Source organism: Ranitomeya variabilis, chromosome 4, assembly GCF_051348905.1.
Source record: "Ranitomeya variabilis isolate aRanVar5 chromosome 4, aRanVar5.hap1, whole genome shotgun sequence".
Lineage (NCBI taxonomy): Eukaryota > Metazoa > Chordata > Amphibia > Anura > Dendrobatidae > Ranitomeya > Ranitomeya variabilis.
This window is the reverse complement of record NC_135235.1, coordinates 707,283,690-707,304,313: the sequence shown is the minus strand read 5'-3', so window position 1 is coordinate 707,304,313 and position 20,624 is coordinate 707,283,690. Positions and strand designations below refer to the sequence as shown.

Here is a 20,624-nt window from a genome sequence, read left to right as displayed (position 1 = left end):
CGGCTACTGTTAGTTGTGCGGCAGGTTTAGTTCATGGTCAGTTTAGTTTCCATCCTTCCAAGAGCTAGTACTTATGTTTGCTGGGCTATGTTCTCTGGCCATTGAGAACCATAACAGTTTGACCGGCCTAAAAGGGTTAAATTAATTGACAGAGAAAGGAGAGAAAAGAGAAGTCTGCTGAAGATTTTTTTTTTTTTTTTCCCTTCCCTTCAGTTCTGAGTGTGCTTGTAATTGAATCTCTTGCAAGTCTGCCTATATTGCAGCCTTTCTCTCTCTCTCTCTCCTTCTAATCCTGGAATGGCTCTGTGTTCACCTGTTTAAAATGGATATTCAGAGTTTAGCTGCAGGTTTGAATAATCTCACCACGAAAGTTCAAAATTTACAAGATTTTGTTGTTCATGTTCCTATATCTGAACCTAGAATTCCTTTGCCTGAATTTTTCTCGGGGAATAGATCTTGCTTTCAAAACTTCAAAAATAATTGCAAGTTGTTTTTGTCCCTGAAATCTCGCTCTGCTGGAGATCCTGCTCAGCAGGTAAGGATTGTGATTTCCTTGCTCCGGGGCGACCCTCAGGATTGGGCTTTTGCATTGGCTCCAGGGGATCCTGCGTTGCTCAATGTGGATGCGTTTTTTCTGGCCTTGGGGTTGCTTTATGAGGAACCTCAGTTAGAGCTTCAGGCGGAAAAGGCCTTGATGTCCCTATCTCAGGGGCAAGACGAAGCTGAAATATACTGCCAGAAATTCCGTAAATGGGCTGTGCTTACTCAGTGGAATGAGTGCGCCCTGGCGGCGAATTTCAGAGAGGGTCTCTCTGATGCCATTAAGGATGTTATGGTGGGGTTCCCTGTGCCTGCGGGTCTGAATGAGTCCATGACAATGGCTATCCAGATCGATAGGCGTCTGCGGGAGCGCAAACCTGTGCACCATTTGGCGGTGTCTACTGAGAAGACGCCAGAGAATATGCAATGTGATAGAATTCTGTCCAGAAGTGAACGGCAGAATTTAAGACGAAAAAATGGGTTGTGCTTCTATTGCGGTGATTCAACTCATGTTATATCAGCATGCTCTAAGCGTACTAAGAAGCTTGATAAGTCTGTTTCAATTGGCACTTTACAGTCTAAGTTTATTCTATCTGTGACCCTGATTTGTTCTTTATCATCTATTACCGCGGATGCCTATGTCGACTCTGGCGCCGCTTTGAGTCTTATGGATTGGTCCTTTGCCAAACGCTGTGGGTATGATTTGGAGCCTCTTGAAACTCCTATACCCCTGAAGGGGATTGACTCCACCCCATTGGCTAGTAATAAACCACAATACTGGACACAAGTAACTATGCGGATTAATCCGGATCATCAGGAGATTATTCGCTTTCTTGTGCTGTATAACCTACATGATGTGTTGGTGCTTGGATTGCCATGGCTGCAATCTCATAACCCAGTCCTTGACTGGAAAGCTATGTCTGTGTTAAGCTGGGGATGTAAGGGGACGCATGGGGACGTACCTGTGGTTTCCATTTCATCATCTATTCCCTCTGAGATTCCTGAATTCTTGACTGAATATCGTGACGTTTTTGAAGAACCTAAGCTTGGTTCATTACCTCCGCACCGGGAGTGCGATTGTGCCATAGATTTAATTCCGGGTAGTAAATACCCTAAGGGTCCCCTGCTGCTGTGGAGGCCTTTCGGGAGCTTAAGCGCCGCTTTTCTTCCGCCCCTGTGTTGCGTCAGCCTGATGTTGCTCTTCCTTTTCAGGTTGAGGTCGACGCTTCTGAAATCGGAGCTGGGGCAGTTTTGTCGCAGAGAAGTTCCGATTGTTCCGTGATGAGACCTTGTGCCTTTTTCTCGCGTAAATTTTCGCCCGCCGAGCGGAATTATGATGTTGGGAATCGGGAGCTTTTGGCCATGAAGTGGGCTTTTGAGGAGTGGCGTCATTGGCTTGAGGGGGCTAGACATCAGGTGGTGGTATTGACTGACCACAAAAATCTAATTTATCTTGAGTCCGCCAGACGCCTGAATCCTAGACAGGCGCGCTGGTCGTTGTTTTTCTCTCGGTTTAATTTTGTGGTGTCCTACCTGCCGGGTTCTAAGAATGTTAAGGCGGATGCCCTTTCTAGGAGTTTTGAGCCTGACTCCCCTGGTAACTCTGAACCTACAGGTATCCTTAAGGATGGAGTGATATTGTCTGCCGTTTCTCCAGACCTGCGGCGGGCCTTGCAGGAGTTTCAGGCGGATAGACCTGATCGTTGCCCACCTGGTAGACTGTTTGTTCCTGATGATTGGACCAGTAAAGTCATTTCTGAGGTTCATTCTTCTGCGTTGACAGGTCATCCTGGAATCTTTGGTACCAGGGATTTGGTGGCAAGGTCCTTCTGGTGGCCTTCCCTGTCTCGAGATGTGCGAGGCTTTGTGCAGTCTTGTGACGTTTGTGCTCGGGCCAAGCCTTGTTGTTCTCGGGCTAGTGGATTGTTGTTGCCCTTGCCTATCCCGAAGAGGCCCTGGACGCACATCTCTATGGATTTTATTTAGGATCTTCCTGTTTCTCAGAAGATGTCTGTCATCTGGGTGGTGTGTGACCGTTTCTCTAAGATGGTCCATTTGGTTCCCCTGCCTAAGTTGCCTTCTTCTTCCGAGTTGGTTCCTCTGTTTTTTCAAAATGTGGTCCGTTTGCATGGTATTCCGGAGAATATCGTTTCTGACAGAGGAACCCAATTCGTGTCTAGATTTTGGCGAGCATTCTGTGCTAGGATGGGCATAGATTTGTCTTTCTCGTCTGCTTTCCATCCTCAGACTAATGGCCAGACCGAGCGGACGAATCAGACCTTGGAGACATATTTGAGGTGTTTTGTGTCTGCAGATCAGGATGATTGGGTTGCTTTTTTGCCTTTAGCGGAGTTTGCCCTCAATAATCGGGCCAGCTCTGCCACCTTGGTGTCTCCTTTTTTCTGTAATTCGGGGTTTCATCCTCGATTTTCTTCTGGTCAGGTGGAATCTTCGGATTGTCCTGGAGTGGATGCTGTGGTGGAGAGGTTGCATCAGATTTGGGGGCAGGTAGTGGACAATTTGAAGTTGTCCCAGGAGAAGACTCAGCTTTTTGCCAACCGCCGGCGTCGGGTTGGTCCTCGGCTTTGTTTTGGGGACTTGGTGTGGTTGTCTTCTCGTTTTGTCCCTATGAGGGTTTCTTCTCCTAAGTATAAGCCTCGGTTCATCGGCCCGTACAAGATATTGGAGATTCTTAACCCTGTGTCCTTCCGTTTGGACCTCCCTGCATCTTTTTCTATTCATAATGTTTTTCATCGGTCATTGTTGCGCAGGTATGAGGTACCGGTTGTGCCTTCCGTTGAGCCTCCTGCTCCGGTGTTGGTTGAGGGCGAGTTGGAGTACATTGTGGAAAAAATCTTGGACTCCCGTGTTTCCGGACGGAAACTCCAGTATCTGGTCAAATGGAAGGGATACGGTCAGGAGGATAATTCTTGGGTGACTGCCTCTGATGTTCATGCCTCCGATCTGGTCCGTGCCTTTCATAGGGCTCATCCTGATCGCCCTGGTGGTTCTGGTGAGGGTTCGGTGCCCCCTCCTTGAGGGGGGGGTACTGTTGTGAAATTGGATTTTGGGCTCCCCCGGTGGCCACTGGTGGAATTGAACTGGTGTGCATCATCCCCTCTGTTCACCTGTTTCCATCAGGATGTGGGAGTCGCTATTTAACCTTGCTCCTCTGTCACTTCCATGCCGGTCAACATTGTAATCAGAAGCCTTTCTGTGCATGTTCCTGCTGCTAGACAACTCCCAGCTAAGTTGGACTTTAGTCCTCATTTGTTTTTGCATTTTGTTCCAGTTCACAGCTGTAGTTTCGTTTCTGTGTCTGGAAAGCTCTTGTGATCTGAAATTGCCACTCTGATGTTATGAGTTAATACTAGAGTCTTAAAGTAATTTCAGGATGGTATTTTGATAGGGTTTTCAGCTGACCATGAAAGTGCCCTTTCTGTCTTCCTGCTATCTAGTAAGCGGACCTCAATTTTGCTAAACCTATTTTCATACTACGTTTGTCATTTCATCTAAAATCACCGCCAATATATGTGGGGGCCTCTGTCTGCCTATCGGGGAAATTTCTCTAGAGGTGAGCCAGGACTATATTTTCCTCTGCCAGGATTAGTTAGTCCTCCGGCCGGCGCTGGGCGTCTAGGGATAAAAAACGTAGGCAACGCTACCCGGCTACTGTTAGTTGTGCGGCAGGTTTAGTTCATGGTCAGTTTAGTTTCCATCCTTCCAAGAGCTAGTACTTATGTTTGCTGGGCTATGTTCTCTGGCCATTGAGAACCATAACAGCCGAGACTCCTCTTCCTCCTCCTAAGATGATACCACGGAGCGAGAGAGAGCGTCGGCACAAATGTTCTTCTCCCCGGAAAGAAAATGGAGGGTGAAATGAAACCGAGAGAAGAACAAGGACCATCTGGCCTGGCGAGAATTTAGCCGCTGGGTGGTCTGTAAATAAACCAAATTCTTGTGGTCTGTGAATTCTTGAAAGGGAAAGCGAGCCCCCTCCAAGAGATGTCTCCACTCAGAGAAAGCCAACTTCATGGCTAGCAACTCCCTGTCCCCGATGGAATAATTCCTCTCCGCTGGTGTGAAGGTCTTGGAGAAGAAGCAAGGATGCTTCCGACTTTGAGCATCCTTTTGAAAAAGGACTGCTCCAGCACCAACGGATGAGGCATCCACCTCCATGATAAATGGCTTATCTACATCGGGGCGATGTAGCATGGGAGCGCTAGCAAAATGCGACTTAGTAGAAGAGAAGGCCTTGGAGACCTCTTCAGACCACAATTCGGGATTTGCTCCCTTCTTGGTGAGGGCTACCAAGGGAGCTACCAAAGTGGAGAAGTGGGGAATGAACTGGCGATAGTAATTAATGAAACCCATAAAGCGCTGCACCGCTTTAAGAGGATGGGGTTCTTGCCAGTCTATCACAGCCTGTAGTTTGGCAGGATCCATAGCCAATTCCTGGGTGGAGATGATATAGCCCAGGAAAGGTAAAGACTCCTGCTCAAACATACACTTTTCCAACTTTGCATAGAGGGAATTTGCCCGTAAGAGGTCGAAGACTCTGCCAACATCTCTCCGGTGGGAGTCAATATCTGGAGAGTAGATGAGAATATCATCCAGATAGACAACAACAGCAGTGGAGAGCATATCCCAGAAGATATCGTTAACAAAGTCTTGGAAAACGGCTGGGGCATTACAGAGCCCGAAGGGCATCACCAGATATTCATAGTGCCCATCCCTGGTGTTAAAAAACGTCTTCCATTCGTCCCCCTCACGGATGCGAATCAGGTTGTAAGCACCCCACAGATCTAATTTTGTGAATACCCTTGCTCCCCGAAGCCTATCAAAGAGCTCCGATATCAGGGGCAGAGGATACTTATTCTTAACGGTGATGGCGTTAAGACCCCTGTAATCTATGCATGGATGTAGTTCCCCGTTCTTCTTCTGTACGAAGAAGAACCCAGCCCCTGCAGGTGACACTGACTTCCTGATGAACCCTCTTGCCAGATTCTCTTGAATGTACTGAGATATTGCCTCCGTCTCTGGGAGAGATAACGGATAGAATCGACCCCGGGGAGGCTCAGCACCAGGCAAGAGATCAATAGGACAGTCATATGGGCGGTGGGGCGGAAGGGTCTCCGCCGCCTTTTTGGAGAACACGTCCACATAGGGCCAATATTGCTTGGGGAGAGAGGATAGATCTGCGGGTACCTCAGTAGTAGCAACCTGAACGCATTCCCTCTGACACCTACCCCCACAAGATTCACCCCATCCCAGAATTCTGCCTGAGGACCACTCGATATGAGGAGAGTGGTACCATAGCCAAGGTATCCCCAACAGGACCTCATCAATTCCCTCAGGAATGACGAGCAGAGATATAATCTCCTGATGGGATGGCGACATGGACAGAGTAAAAGGGATGGTCTGGTGTGTAATCTGTGAGGGCAGTGTCAACCCATTCACCACTCGTACCATCACTGGCTGAGCTAGCATCACCAGGGGTATTGCGTGACGTTGGGCGATGGCAGAAGACGCTGATGTTTCCTCGACCGCTGGGAACATCTGGTGGCAAGATGTTGTGACTGCTGGCAAACATTTCAGACATTGTGTGCACAAGCGGTCCGGGACTAAGATCCCGCTCGTGACACTTCCATGGCCTCATGTGACTCCGGGACCAGGACCGGAGATTCCAGAGGTTTGGCGAAGGTGGGAGCCAGCCGAAACCTCTGCCTACACTGGGCTCGCTCTAACCTCCACTCGTTAAAACGGAAGTCAATATGAGTGGAGACAGCTATTAACTCCTCCAGTGTGGTGGGAATCTCCCTAGTGGCCAGAGCGTCCTTCACGTGGTCAGCCAGCCCCCTCCAAAATATGGGGATAAGGGCTTTATCCGACCACTCCAGCTCAGATGCATGGGTACGGAAGTGGACGGCAAAATGGCTGACCAAGGACGAACCCTGAGTCAATGCCAGCAGTTGGAGCGCCGTGTCATGGGTGACTCGAGGTCCTAAAAAGACCTGTTTCAGAGTGCTCAGGAACAGCGGAGCACTCTGCACCACATGATCGCCACGCTCCCACAGCGGCGTAGCCCATTCCAGCGCCCTGTCCGACAAGAGAGACACAATAAATCCCACCTTTGCCCGCTCTGTGGGAAAACGTGCAGCCAGGAGCTCGAGGTATATAGAGCACTGACTCACAAAACCCCTACAAGATTTACTATCTCCAGAAATTTTTTCTGGCAGCGGGAGGCGCGATAATGTCGGAACAGGGGTGGCAGTGGACAAGGTTGCTGCAGCCACGCTAGCAGCCTGTACAGCTACTGCGGTAACATCCACAGCTGAGGTTGTGCTCTCAAGAGCCGCCAACCTACCCTCCAGCTGCTGGATGTACCACAAGGATTGCTGAATGTCCGCCATTTACTAGCCAGACCCTGGCGCTAGTATTCTGTTAGGGCTAGCGGAACGCACCGAGTAAATATAGATGTTTATTATTATTGATACGTTCGCAGCCCGGGGTCCACCGTGCAGGGGAACCTGCTGCTAGTAAATGGTGGCACTATTTGGCGGTATAGACTAGCTCTGTTACCTCACAGAGTAGCCAATAAAGGAAAGCTCTGTGCCCTGTTAGACTTCACAGGAGCACAGGTTAACTGCCCATCAGAGAGCAGTCAGTGGTCATGCAAACATACAATCTCCTCACCGGAGGAGCCGGTATTCTAGGGGCTTATTTCAGCCGGGGCCCTAAATCCATGCACTCAATCTCCTCGCCGGAGGTGCCGGCATTCTAGGGGCTTATTTCAGCCGAGTCCCTGAACACACATAAATGACCACACTGGCGCATGCACGTAACAGATTCAATACTAGCGCATGGCCGTGCAGTCATGAGAGCCTTAAATAGCTGCAGCAAGTACAGGACATTCCTAGAAGGACCAATGAGAGGCTGCTACAGAGCCTGAGCACCTTCAGGACCTTCCTGGAGGACTAATGGATATAGCTGCAGTATGTGAACATGTGACCCTCGATCTCCACTGAGAGATCTTACTCTGGGCATGCTCAGAACGAGAAAAGCAAGACAGTCCCAGAAGCGTCTGCTCGCCGCTGCCCAGCAGTGACTTCAATGGCAGAAGCTGGAAAAGCAGCAGTAACCCTTTGTACAGAGTCAGACTGAGCGAGATGCTGGGACTGACATCTCCGCTGAGCAGGCTCCACTGCGGCAGGAGAAGAATGGGAGACCGCAGTGGAGATGGCTCGAGATTCCCCCTCTGCAGAGGCAGGAACTCGATCCCTAACAATATTTCCATTAACAGATGACAAATCTGACAGTAATGAATATGCGGCTCCACCCCTACTGGAGTGGAGTCGGGTCCATATTCATTACTGTAATGAGCGGTACCATGTGACTGCTCAATACAGGAAGAAGCTGTCAGCGCCTGGAGAACCAGGGATGTGCAGGAACCGCGCCAGGAGCAGGTGAGTATTATTAGACAACTGCTGCTCCCCCTCCCCTGCCGACCCCTGGTAACGATTCGAGTATAAGCCGAGAGGGGCAATTTCAGCCTAAAAATATGGGCTGAAAATCTCGGCCTATACTCGAGTATATAAGGTAGGTTTTTGGTCACCTAAAAACATGCAAGATTTCTGGCTCTCACAGACCTGTAACTTCTTCTTTAAGAGGCTCCTCTGTCCTCCACTCATTACCTGTAGTAATGGCATCTTTTTGAACTTGTTATCAGTATAAAAGACACCTGTCTACAACCTGAAGCAGTCACTCTCCAAACTCCACTATGGTGAAGACAAAAGAGCTGTCGTAGGACACTAGAAACAAAATTATAGCCCTGTACGAGGCTGGAAAGACTGAATCTGCTATAGGCAAGCAGCTTGGTGTGATATAATCAACTGTGAGAGCAATAATAAGAAAATGGAAGACATACAAGACCACTGGATAGGTGTGATTGAGGCATGTTTGAAGCATAAGGGGAAAACACCATTTGTTATTGATAGGTTGAAGAGATGGGTTAGAGTTGGGCTGAAGACTGTGGTGAGGTTTTGGATGAAGTAGGATGGGATCGGGTCAAGTGCACAGGTGGTGAGATGTGATCTCGAGAGTAAGGCGGAAAGTTGGGTTTCTATAAGTATTATTATAATAATTATTATTGTTATTATTATACCACCATTTATTCCATAGTGCTTTACGTATGAATTGGGTATACATTATAAAAAACAAGTACAATAATCTTAAACAAGTCACCGACTGGTACAGGAGGAGAGAGGTCCCTGCTGATGAGGGCTCACAGTCTACAAGACATTTCATATATATTTCCTCACAACCACGCTATTTATATGAATAACCATCCAATTACAATTCTTTATAGTTATGTAGAGTCCCAGTACCTTCTCCTATCTGTTGCAAAATATAGTTATCAGGTGGTTAGTTACCAAAAACCTATGTCCTGTTCTGTGGTTTATTCAATATTCAATTGTCCTATACTGCCATCTACTATCCAAAGCGTAAATGTGCAAGAGTTTTGGTCACATGACACTCTCTCAGCTGGTTTTCTGCAGAAGCCTCTAGAAGCTGCTGAGTTAAAAGTCAGACAGGAGTTCCTGTCCTTCCAATGGGGCCTGTACTGCAAGCCACAGGCTATAGAGGGGAGGGCTACATGACCAGGATGTATGCCAGGCCCTAATAGGGGTTAATCAGAAGTAAACTTAAATGGACTTTTGGTGGGGGGAGGGAGAGGGTTAGGATCTAAAATGGTGGTATAAGGGTAGGAGGAGGGGTTTAGGTCCAAAGTAGGGTGGGAGATAGTAAAAGGGGGTGTGAATGGGGCCACTTGAGGGGGGTTAATTTGGTTAAGGGGACCAGGTATATTAGATGTTTAATCTTTGTAGATTTAACAGGATATTTGAGCGCTCGCCAACAGGATTTGATGAAAAAATATTGTATATACATATCCCCAATGATCGATGTGCTGTATTTCTACAGATATAGCATGGAGATAATACTTACTAGACGTGTGACTAGTAGGGGGGAATCTTTGTTGAAGTAGTCAGATCCTAAGGATTGGCTGTCATATGCCCCAGAATACTGTATAAACCAAATGCAGATAATACCCGTAGAAGCGCTCACAAGCGCGAAACGGCCGTCGTCCGTCATCCTCCACACCCCTCCCTGCTAAGTCTGTCCATGATTTGAATAAAGGATTGGAATTTTCAAGATTGGTGAGTGCGTTCCATTTTCCTTCTCTATTGCTGTGGGCAGATAATAAGTAGTCTGTATGAAAGGTTGAATATCCCCTGCCTGCCTGCTTGCAGTGAAGTGGGTCTAATCTATATTGATGGAGGACCCACTGTATAAAGCCTGTGCATTTGCAGGTGGTATTCCTGGGCTCTGCTGATATAAATCTGCCACCAGGGCATACGCAGTGGAGATAGTAACTAACATAGTGTAAATACTAGATGTCACTTACTTGTGTGGTCATTGGTGGTGCAGCACAGTTGCACACAGTAGGGGGACAGTTTAGAGCTAGTTGGCTCCCAATGATCGCTGTGTGCGATGTACAATGTGCTGGGGAGGTTGTCACCTAGTTTGGCGGTGCTGCTGGGGCGTCCGCAACTAATTGCAGGACAGCAGACACTTACTTTGTGCTCTCAGACTGGTAGCGACGCATGCGGAAGCATCCGCATACAGCGGCACGACCTGCGTACCTAATGTTAAAGATAGGTACGCAGGCCGCATGCAGAAGTAGGCGAAGCTAGTGGCGGAGGTGCGGCCAAGGGTGGGGCTTCACGGAGGAAGTATGCAGCCCTCCGCAGCTCATCAAAACGCTAATGTGAAACCGGCCTTAGCTACGGTATATGACGAAGAACTGAAAATTGACAAAGATGAGGACATTCAGCAAATGCTTGAGCAAATATCAGCTGCAGTATGGATGAAGAATAAGAGAGACGTTGGTTTGGGATAACACCAGTATCCATCACATTGAAGCCAGGAACTGTACCGATGCATATTAAGCAATATTTCCTGAGCAGAGAGCAAACAGGTATGTCTAATCGAAATAGATCCCTTGCTAATCTTTGTACCATGAAGAATGTAAGGTTTCAAAAGATACAGGAAAGATATATATATCATGGTACCGTGTTAGCCAGTAGATAGAAAAATATTTAGAATCAAGAGTCCTCAGTGGGTGATACCTTTTAATGGCTAACTGAAAAGATGGTAACAAATTGCAAGCCTTCAAGACAACTCAGGTCTCTTCATCAGGCATAGGCTAAAAGAAATCCTGCAGAATCACATACTGTATTTATGCACAACACAGCTCAGAAAAAATGCTGTAGATGAGACAGGTGACATGAAGCAGAATTACCATGAGTGATAAACAGTTATGTCCATAAATATTGGACCAGTTCTTAGATAAGGAATGGTTTATTGTCCTCTGATTGGGGTCTGGTTCTGTTGTGATGACCCCACATGGTCTGAGGGGCAAATTGCTTAGTTCCTTAGTTGATGTAAAAAGACATAAATCCATGCGACACATTCATTCCTGCACTAAGAGTGTCAAAGGTCATCATCAGTTTATATTCCCAAACTCTTCTGTCTCTCTTGAAATGACCCTTTAATACAAGTAATTTCATGTCCATAATGTTATGATTGGGGAGACAAAAATGTATTTCCACAGGTAGATCCATTCTTTTTTCTCTTATTGTATGGTGATGAAAGTTCATTCTTGTTCTCAGTTATTGCCCTGTCTCCCCCACATACAGACCCCCAGTTGGACATTTAGTACAAATAATTAAGTACATCACATTAGAAGTGACGCAGCTGAAAGTACCTGGGATCTTGTAGTCCTGATGTGAATTGAAGATCTTTATCTTGTCTGTGGTCATTATAAATGGACAGGTTTTACATTTTTTCTGATTGCAAGGAAAGGTTCCTGCAGCTGTTGGATAGAATAGGGAGCTTTTGACAATGATGCTTCTTAGATTTGGGGGCTGCCTAAAACACAATAGTGGGGGTCTGGAAAAATGGATTGTAAGCGGGCATCTTTTTGTAGTAAAGGTTGTAATGTCCGTGCATCTCCCCTTAGCACCTCTAGATTTGGATTGTAGGTGACTACTAGAGGCACCCGGTTATTTTCTTCTTTAGCTTTGTAATGTAGCAGGTGATTCCTTGATATTCTGGTGGCTCTTGTGATCTGGTTTTCAATTGTTCTTGGATGGTAGCCCTGATTCAAAAAGGTCTTTCTGAGGTGACCAAGGTGTTCATCCCTATCCATTGGGTTGGAACATATACGATTGTATCTGATGGCCTGCCTGTAGACAATAGAGGTTTTTTTGTGTTTTGGATGGAAACTGTCCCATTTAAGGTATGTTGGCTTCTGATATAGAGATGTTTTTATTTTATTGTTCTGCAGCTTAATGTTGGTGTCCAAAAAGTTAATTTCAGTACAGGAGTAGTTGAGTGTCAATTTGATGGGGTTGATGAAATTGATTAAACTGTTCATGGAACGTCTTTAGCTGTGGCTTAGACTCCGTCCAGATGATTAAAATGTCATCAATGTAGCGGTAGTAGGCCAGGGGCCTGATGGGACATGAAAACAAAAAGTCACTTTCAAGCTTGGCCATGAAAAGATTTCCATACTGTGGGGCCATTTTACTTCCCATTGCTGTACCAGTCTCCTGTAGATAGATCTTGTTGTCAAATTCAAAGTAATTGTGGGTGAGGAAGAATTTTATAAATTTCACCACAGAATCCGCATCAGTCCCTGTGTTTTACAGGAAGAATTTGCAGGCATTTCATCGATCCTGGTGTGGGATATTGGAGTATAAAGATTCCACATCCATGGTGGCCAGGATGGTTCCTTCTGGTAGAGGATTAGGTTTCAAAAGATAAACTGCAAATAAAGGAAAAGCACTTCACAAAGAGAACAGCTGACCGCACCACCAGCTCTGCACTCTGCAAACACTCCGGCTCATCAGCGTAAGCTGGCCAGCTGATATCGGGTGCCGACTCCAGAGAAAAAGCTGACGTAAATCACATTGAGAAGAAAGCGACCGCACTCACCAATCTTCAGTGCAGGTATTTCTTTATTGCATAGATATCTTCACGGCACTGAAGATAACTATGCGCCGAAACAGCGCGAAACGGCCGTCGTTTTGCTTACACACTCCTTTTGTGTATACAACCCCCCGTGCCTTGAAGATAACTTTGCAATAAAGAAATACCTGCACTGAAGATTGGTGAGTGCGGCCGCTTTCTTCTCAATGTGAAATAAAGGAAAAGGTTGTTTTCTTAGGTCACTGCATTTCACCTCAGCAGAAGAACATAACACCAGAAAGGAAAGAGGCCATAAGCCAAGCAATTGTGCTCATGTCCATCAGTACAGTGAGAACATTCCTGGGACTGATCGGCTACTGTAGAGAATGGATTTCCTCTACATCACAAATCATGTAGACATCTCTTTGATGTCTTGTCAATGTGTAACATTGCTCAGCCATTCCAACTGACCACAGAACCAAAAGAGGGTGTACAAGGACCTGAAGGAAGTATAAATTGCATTATTCTGAAAAATTCATGAATAAACTACATACCTATTCTAGAATACCCGATGCGTTAGAATCGGGCCACCATCTAGTGGTATATAATTATCTAACAGCCCCTCAAGGAGAATTCTGTAAGGTGGTAGGACCTGCCTGCTGCCACTATATGGATCCTAAAGTATTAATGACAGTTACCCATGATATAGAACAAGTTGAAATGATAAAGGGAAGGGGTGCGAAAAGCTACAGTAATTCATTCGATGATTTACCCCTCCCTGAATGGCTTTCATGGTTAAATCCCTTGAACCTGTTCAAAGGAATAGGAGGATGGATATCAGGTGTAATTCATTTCCTAATTCAAGCAGTTTTTGTGATCCTAATCATTGCAGTGATGATAAAGTTATTTATTATGCTTTTAAAGAAAATTCTCAGTTCTAATTGCAAATATTTTCCAGGTAAGTGTAAAGCTAATATCGATACTGACTCTGAGATAAGGCAAACTCAAGTGATGACTACCTTGATAATAAAGCAGACCCAAATGTTGACTACCTTGATAACCGCACTCCATCGTGGATACATATTCTGCAACAAGCAAACTTCAGTAGATTTGGCTGATTGTATTTATTGCGGAAGACCGAAAGTCAGATAAAAGACAAAGAACCCACAGAGAACTTACAAAGACTCATTGACAATATGGACTCTATGAATTATACTAACAAATACAAACTATATTTTAACATATTTTAATATATTAATAAAAATGTCAATATTATATAATGTCATAAAAATATATCTATATCATCCCCTCATATTAATCCTTTGATAGAAATAGGGTTAGAAGGAACAGAAGGTCTTATCCACAAGTATAATCTGAATGGATATACAGCAAGACTGGTATCCCATGATACACATAGGATAAGCCATGTACTTTGTGATGTAGGATTATCTTGCAGACCTGAGTAACAGGAAGGGATTAGCTAGGGCAACGTAGACCAGATGAAAAAAAGAGGTGAGTTGTTAAAGAAATGGTTATTTTCTGTTCTGAATAAAATAGAAGAAAATAGTATTATGCAAGAATGGCCTAGGTTCCAGTTATCATCTGTCTACGTGCGAACATTCTTATAGCCAATGGTCAGTTCCTACAATTCCCAGAAATTTCAAATACATGTTTTTGTTTTCAATATGGTCTGTAATCAACCAAGAATTCTGTTTCTTCATCCAGATTCTCTTGAGAACTATAACTTTTGAACCAGAACACATTGAAATGCTGGAAGTACCCCCACATTCTCTTATGTAATTTATCTCATATCCCAGGATGTGTTTAACAACCCATTGTATAACTCATATTTCTGCCAGATTATTGTGTAATGCCTCATTTCCCTTTGATCTTGTACTATAAGAGAACACCCTAACTCCCCCCATGAAAACAGAAACTATTTGGAAAGACAACAGGCAGTGTGTCTCTCTGATTATTGCTTCATAGCTTGAGTACCTAAGAACACCTGAGTAGGTTAGGAATCACTTCTATAACACTACAGAGTCTGCCTATGGAGGGACTGACTTTATCACAGAGTCTGCCTATGGGGGCTGCCTTATTACAGAGTCTGCCTATGGGGGGCTGCCTTAAGGTACCGTCACATTAAGCGACGCTGCAGCGATCTAGACAACGATACCGATCGCTGCGGCGTCGCTGTTTGGTCGCTGGAGAGCTGTCACACCGACAGCTCTCCAGCGACCAATGATCCCGAAGTCCCCAGGTAACCAGGGTAAACATTGGGTTACTAAGCGCAGGGCCGCGCTTAGTAACCCGATGTATACCCTGGTTACCATTGTAAAAGTAAAAAAAAAAAAAAAAAACACTACATACTTACATTCCTGTCGCGTCCCTCGCCTTCAACTTCCCTGCACTGTGTAAGCGCTGGCCGGAAAGCAGAGCGGTGACGTCACCGCTGTGCTCTGCTTTACGGCCGGCCGGCGCTGACACTGGGGGACGCAGGGAAGCGGAGCGGACAGGAATGTAAGTATGTAGTGTTTTTTTTTTACTTAACAATGGTAACCAGGGTAAACATCGGGTTACTAAGCGTGGCCCTGCTCTTAGTAACCCGATGTTTACCCTGGTTACCAGTGAAGACAGCGGGTGATCCAGCGACGAAATAAGGTGCTGGCCTTCTAGCTCCGACCAACGATGTCACAGCAGGATCCTGATCACTGCTGCGTGTCAAACACAACGATATCGCTATCCAGGATGCTGCAACGTCACGGATCGCTATCGTTATCGTTGTTAAGTTGTTCAGTGTGAAGGTACCTTTATTACAGAGTCTGCCTATGGGGGGCTGCCTTACTACACAGTCTGCCTATGGGGGCTGCCTTATACTACAGAGTCTAATGGCACAGTAAAAGAAAAAAGAAGGCACTCACCGTTACCAAAAGTGGAAGTCTTTATTTCATGGATAAAAAAAGCATAAGCTCGGGAGTAATGCAGAGAGTGCGGACAACGGCCGTTTCACGCTCCTGCACTTCAATGGGTCCTCATGAAGCGCATGAGGGCTTCCACTTTTGGTAACGGTGAGTGCCTTCCTTTTTTCTTTTACTGTGCCATTGGACTCTATATTCATACAGGATTGAGCACCCGTTCCTTGAGGTGTGTGGTGTTAATATAGTGTGTAAATGGTCTCTGCAGTCTTGTTCAAGAGACCACGGAGGTGCAGCAGTGCCGAATTTGTTTTTCTCTGTTTTGGACTTTATACTACAGAGTCTGCCTATGAGGGCTGCCTTATACTACAGGGTCTGCCTATGGGGGCTGCCTTATACTACAGAGTCTGCTATGGGGGGTGCCTTATACTACAGAGTCTGCTATGGGGGGTGCCTTATACTACAGAGTCTGCCTATGGGATGCTGCCTTATACTACAGAGTCTGCCTATGGGGTCTGCCTTGTGCTAAAGTGTCTGCCTATGGGGTCTGTCTTATGCTATAGAGTCTGCATATGGGAGCTGCCTTATGCTATAGAGTCTGCCTATGGGGTGCATTATACAATATAGAGTAGGCCTATGGGAGTGCATTAAACTATATTGAAGACTATCTGGTGCATTATACTATATGGAGGCTATCTAGGGGGCCATCATACAGTGTGGGTGATACTATACAGCGAGGGGGCATTATACTGTGAATAGGAGAGCATCATGCTGTTTATAGGGGAGCTGTACAGGAGGGAGACTTGGGACATTTTTAAATGTAAAGCGGGCACTTATTGTTATAGGGGAACTCAGGTAACTGTGTCTATCAAAGGGGCGCACAGAGGGCATTACTTTCTAGGGGGCAAAATATAGGCACTGTTTTCTAGGGTACTTGCACCCAGTATTACTATATTATAGAGGGGTGCTTCAGAATTTAGAGGGCACAGAGAACCACACAGCAGGTGCAGTAATAGGGACACATACGGAAGCAGCGGCTCACTATTGGGATATCAGCAGGATGAGGAGTTTGTGCAGGTTGGGAATAGATGGTGACGTGCTGAAAATATGAGAAGTGAAATGTGTCTTTGTTGTATTCTCTGCAGCCGAGTTGTGGCTGGAAGAAGTTGTCATGTCGGTCTGGGCCAGATGGAAAAGACGTGAAAAGTGAAAGATTCCATCAGAAAGAACGTCAGCGGTAAGTCATTACCTGTAACTGTGCTGTAATCTCTTACATGTTCTGTAGGACCGGTATCTACCACTGACCATATGGTGGTAATATCCATGTTGGTCTTTATATAGAGATTATTTTCAGCAACAGCGCGGTCATTTGCTAAGGTTCTCCTCCACTATTAGGGTGCGTCACCCAGTTGTAATCAAGGTTACCTGGCTAGGGGCCCACTCACAAGCTTTGCCCTCCCTGATCCAAAACCCTTGGTATGCCTCTGGCAGGAAGGTAAGTAATGTTTGCTTTTTTTTTTATTTTTCTGATGGGGCCAAGGATACCAGGACTAGGAAGGAACCAATCATATCAGCAACGAGATGGGGCCAATCAATCATAACAGGAAGAAATGAATATTCATTGCCCACCACGCCCATGGGCGTGGAATGCAGTGCATATTCATTTCTCTTTAGCAGCGGGCACAGGAGTTATCCAGAGCCGCCGACTCTTGCCTCTGTGACCTGCTGCTCCTCCGATACCACTCCCCCACATCCCCACCACAGCCAGAGCCAATACGTTTGGACTATAAGACGCACCCCCCCATTTTGCTCCACATTTTGGGAGGAAAAAAGTGTGTTATAGTCCACAAAATACGGTAATTTTAATTTGTTGCTGAGACTCCTGGCATTAGTATACATCACTTTATGTATATCTCTGTACGTCTATTCTTTCTTAAATTATTAACTGCTCTAACTCCACCCCATGCTACCCCCAATTTCTTTATTTGTGCCCAGGTCACTATCTGCACTATCTTACCCTCCTATAAAATGAATACCCTCCCCCCAATCCCTGGTTTAAACACTCCTCCAACCTTCTAGTCATTTTCTCCCCCAACACAGCTGCACCCTCCCCATTGAGGTGCAGCCCGTCCCTAGCAAAAAACCTGTAGCCAACTGAGAAGTCGGCCCAGTTCTCCAGGAACCCAAACCCCTCCTTACTACACCAATTCATGAGCCACTTATTAACCTCCCTAATCTCCCTTTGCCTCTTTGGCGTGGCACAGGCAGTATTTCAGAAAATACCACCTTGAAGGTCCTTGCTTTAAGCTTGTGGCCTAATTCCCTGAAATCATCTTTAAGGACCTTCCACCTAACTCTCCCAATAATCTGTCTACCCAATCAGTGATGTGTGAGACTCGAGCGCCAGGTAGGCAGCATACTGTTTGGTGATCTCTATCTTTGTGACAGATTGCCTTATCTGTTCCCCTAATAATTGAGTACCCCACAACCAGTGCCTGTCTGGCCTGCCCTAGTCTCCTATTTCCTCCCTTACTGGAGCAGTCACTCCTCCGGCTTTCAGAGGACATGCCTGGCTGCAGTAGTGCTACACCTACACTGATACCCCCTCATCTACCAACTTAGCAAACTTATTGGGATGAGCCAGATCAGGACTAGCCTCCCTGGCACTCTTCCCTCTACCCCGCTTCCTAACTGTCACCCAGCTAGCTGCCTCACTGTCCTGCAGCTCCATCCTACCATCACCCCCTCATCTATCCCATTGAGCGTCTGCTCAGTGAGCAGCAGACTCCTTTCCATATTGTCTATGGATCTCAGTGTTGCCAGCTGCACATTTAGATCCAGAACCTGGGCTTCCAAATGCTCAACGTGCTCACATCTTGCACAGCAGTATGCACCCTCACCCGGCTGCTCAAGGATTGCATACATGTGGCAAGATGTGCCCTGGATGGCATTAACAATAGTGGAGCACATTTCCTAATGAGGATTGCACCAGACAAAAAAGATAAGTAACCGAAATGTAGAGTATTAATAAAATGCAAACAGCAATTCAGTAATTCCTCCCTTGTAAACTCCCTGAATCCAAAGTCACTAAATCACAAGTCACACACTTACCGCCGTTCGCACTTACGCTCCGGACACACTCAGCTCGTTCACACTCCCTAAGGAAGAAGATTTAACCCCTTAATCCCCGAGGGTGGTTCTGACCACTGTCCCTTTATGAGGTTATAACTCTGGAACGCTTCAACGGATCTTGGCGATTCTGACATTCTTTTCTCGTGACATATTGTACTTCATGTTAGTGGTAAAATTTATTCGATATAACTTGTGTTTATTTGTGAAAAAAAAACGGAAATTTGGCAAAAAAATTTAAAATTTCACAATTTTCCAACTTTGAATTTTTATGCCCTTAAATCACAGACATACGTCACGCAAAATACTTAATAAGTAACATTTCCCACATGTCTACTTTACATCAGCACAATTTTGGAACCAAAATTTTTTTTTGTTAGGGAGTTAGAAGGGTTAAATTTGACCAGCAATTTCTCATTTTTACAACACCATTTTTTTTTTAGGGACCACATCTCATTTGAAGTCATTTTGAGGGGTCTATATGATAGAAAATAACCAAGTGTGACACCATTCTAAAAACTGCACCCCTCAAGGTGCTCAAAACCACATGCAAGAAGTTTATTAACCCTTCAGGTGTTTCACAGGAATTTTTGGAATGTTTAAATAAAAATAAACATTTAACTTTTTTTCACACAAAATTTACTTCAGCTCCAATTTGTTTTATTTTACCAAGGGTAACAGGAGAAAATGGACCCCAAAAGATGTTGTACAATTTGTCCTGAGTACGCCGATACCCCATATTTGGGGGTAAACCACTGTTTGGGCACATGACAGAGCTCGAAAGCGAAGGAGCACCATTTGACTTTTCAATACAAAATTGACTGGAATTGAGATGGGACGCCATGTTGCGTTTGGGGAGCCCCTGATGTGCCTAAACATTGAAACCCCCCACAAGTGACACCATTTTGGAAAGTAGACCCCCCTAAGGAACTTATCTTGATGTGTTTTGAGAGCTTTGAACCCCCAAGTGTTTCACTACAGTTTATAACGCAGAGCCGTGAAAATAAAAATTATTTTTTTTTCAGAAAAATTATTTTTTAGCCCCCCAGTTCTGTATTTTCATAAGGGTAACAGGATAAATTGAACTCCAAAAGTTGTTGTCCAATTTGTCCTGAGTACGCTTATCCCCCATATGTGGGGGGGGAACCACTGTTTGGGCGCATGGCAGAGCTCGGAAGGGAAGGAGCGCCATTTGGAATGCAGACTTAGATGGATTGGTCTGCAGGCGTCACGTTGCATTTGCAGAGCCCCTGATGTACCCAAACAGTAGAAACCCCCCACAAGTGACCCCATATTGGAAACTAGACCTCCCAAGGAACTTATCTAGATGTGCTGTGAGAACTTTGAACCTCCAAGTGTTTCACTACAGTTTACAACGCAGTGCCGTGAAAATAAAAAATCCTTTTTTTCCCACAAAAATGATTTTTAGCCCCCCAAATTTTTATTTTCCCAGAGATAACAAGAGAACTTGGACCCCAAAAGTTGTTGTCCAATTTGTCCCGAGTACGCTGATGCCCCATATGTTGGGGTAAACCCCTGTTTGGGCGCATGGGAGAGCTCGGAAGGGAAGGAGCACTGTTTTACTTTTTCAACGCAGAATTGTCTGGAATTGAGATCGGACGCCATGTCGCGTTTGGAGAGCCCCTGATGTGCCTGAACAGTGGAAACTCCCCAATTCTACCTGAAACTAATCCAAACACACCCCTAACCCTAATCCCAACTGTAACCCTAACCACACCCCTAATTCTAGTCCCAACCCTAATCCCAACCGTAGATGTAATCCAAACTCTAACCCTAACTTTATCCCCAACCCTAACTTTAGTCCCAACCCTAATTTAGCTTGAACCCTAGCCCCAACCCTAACCCTAACCCTAGCCCTAACCCTAACCCTAGCCCTAACCCTAGCCCTAACCCTAGCCCTAACCCTAACCCTAGCCCTAACCCTAATGGGAAAATGGAAATAAATACATTTTTTTAATTTTATTATTTTTCCCTAACTAAGGGGGT

The 20,624-nt window shown here is 45.6% G+C and overlaps 1 protein-coding gene; it reads left to right on the top strand.

Moving 5' to 3' along the window:
* The window catches only part of LOC143766490 (uncharacterized), a 491,244-nt gene that overhangs the window by 263,511 nt on the left and 207,109 nt on the right, over positions 1 to 20,624 (top strand).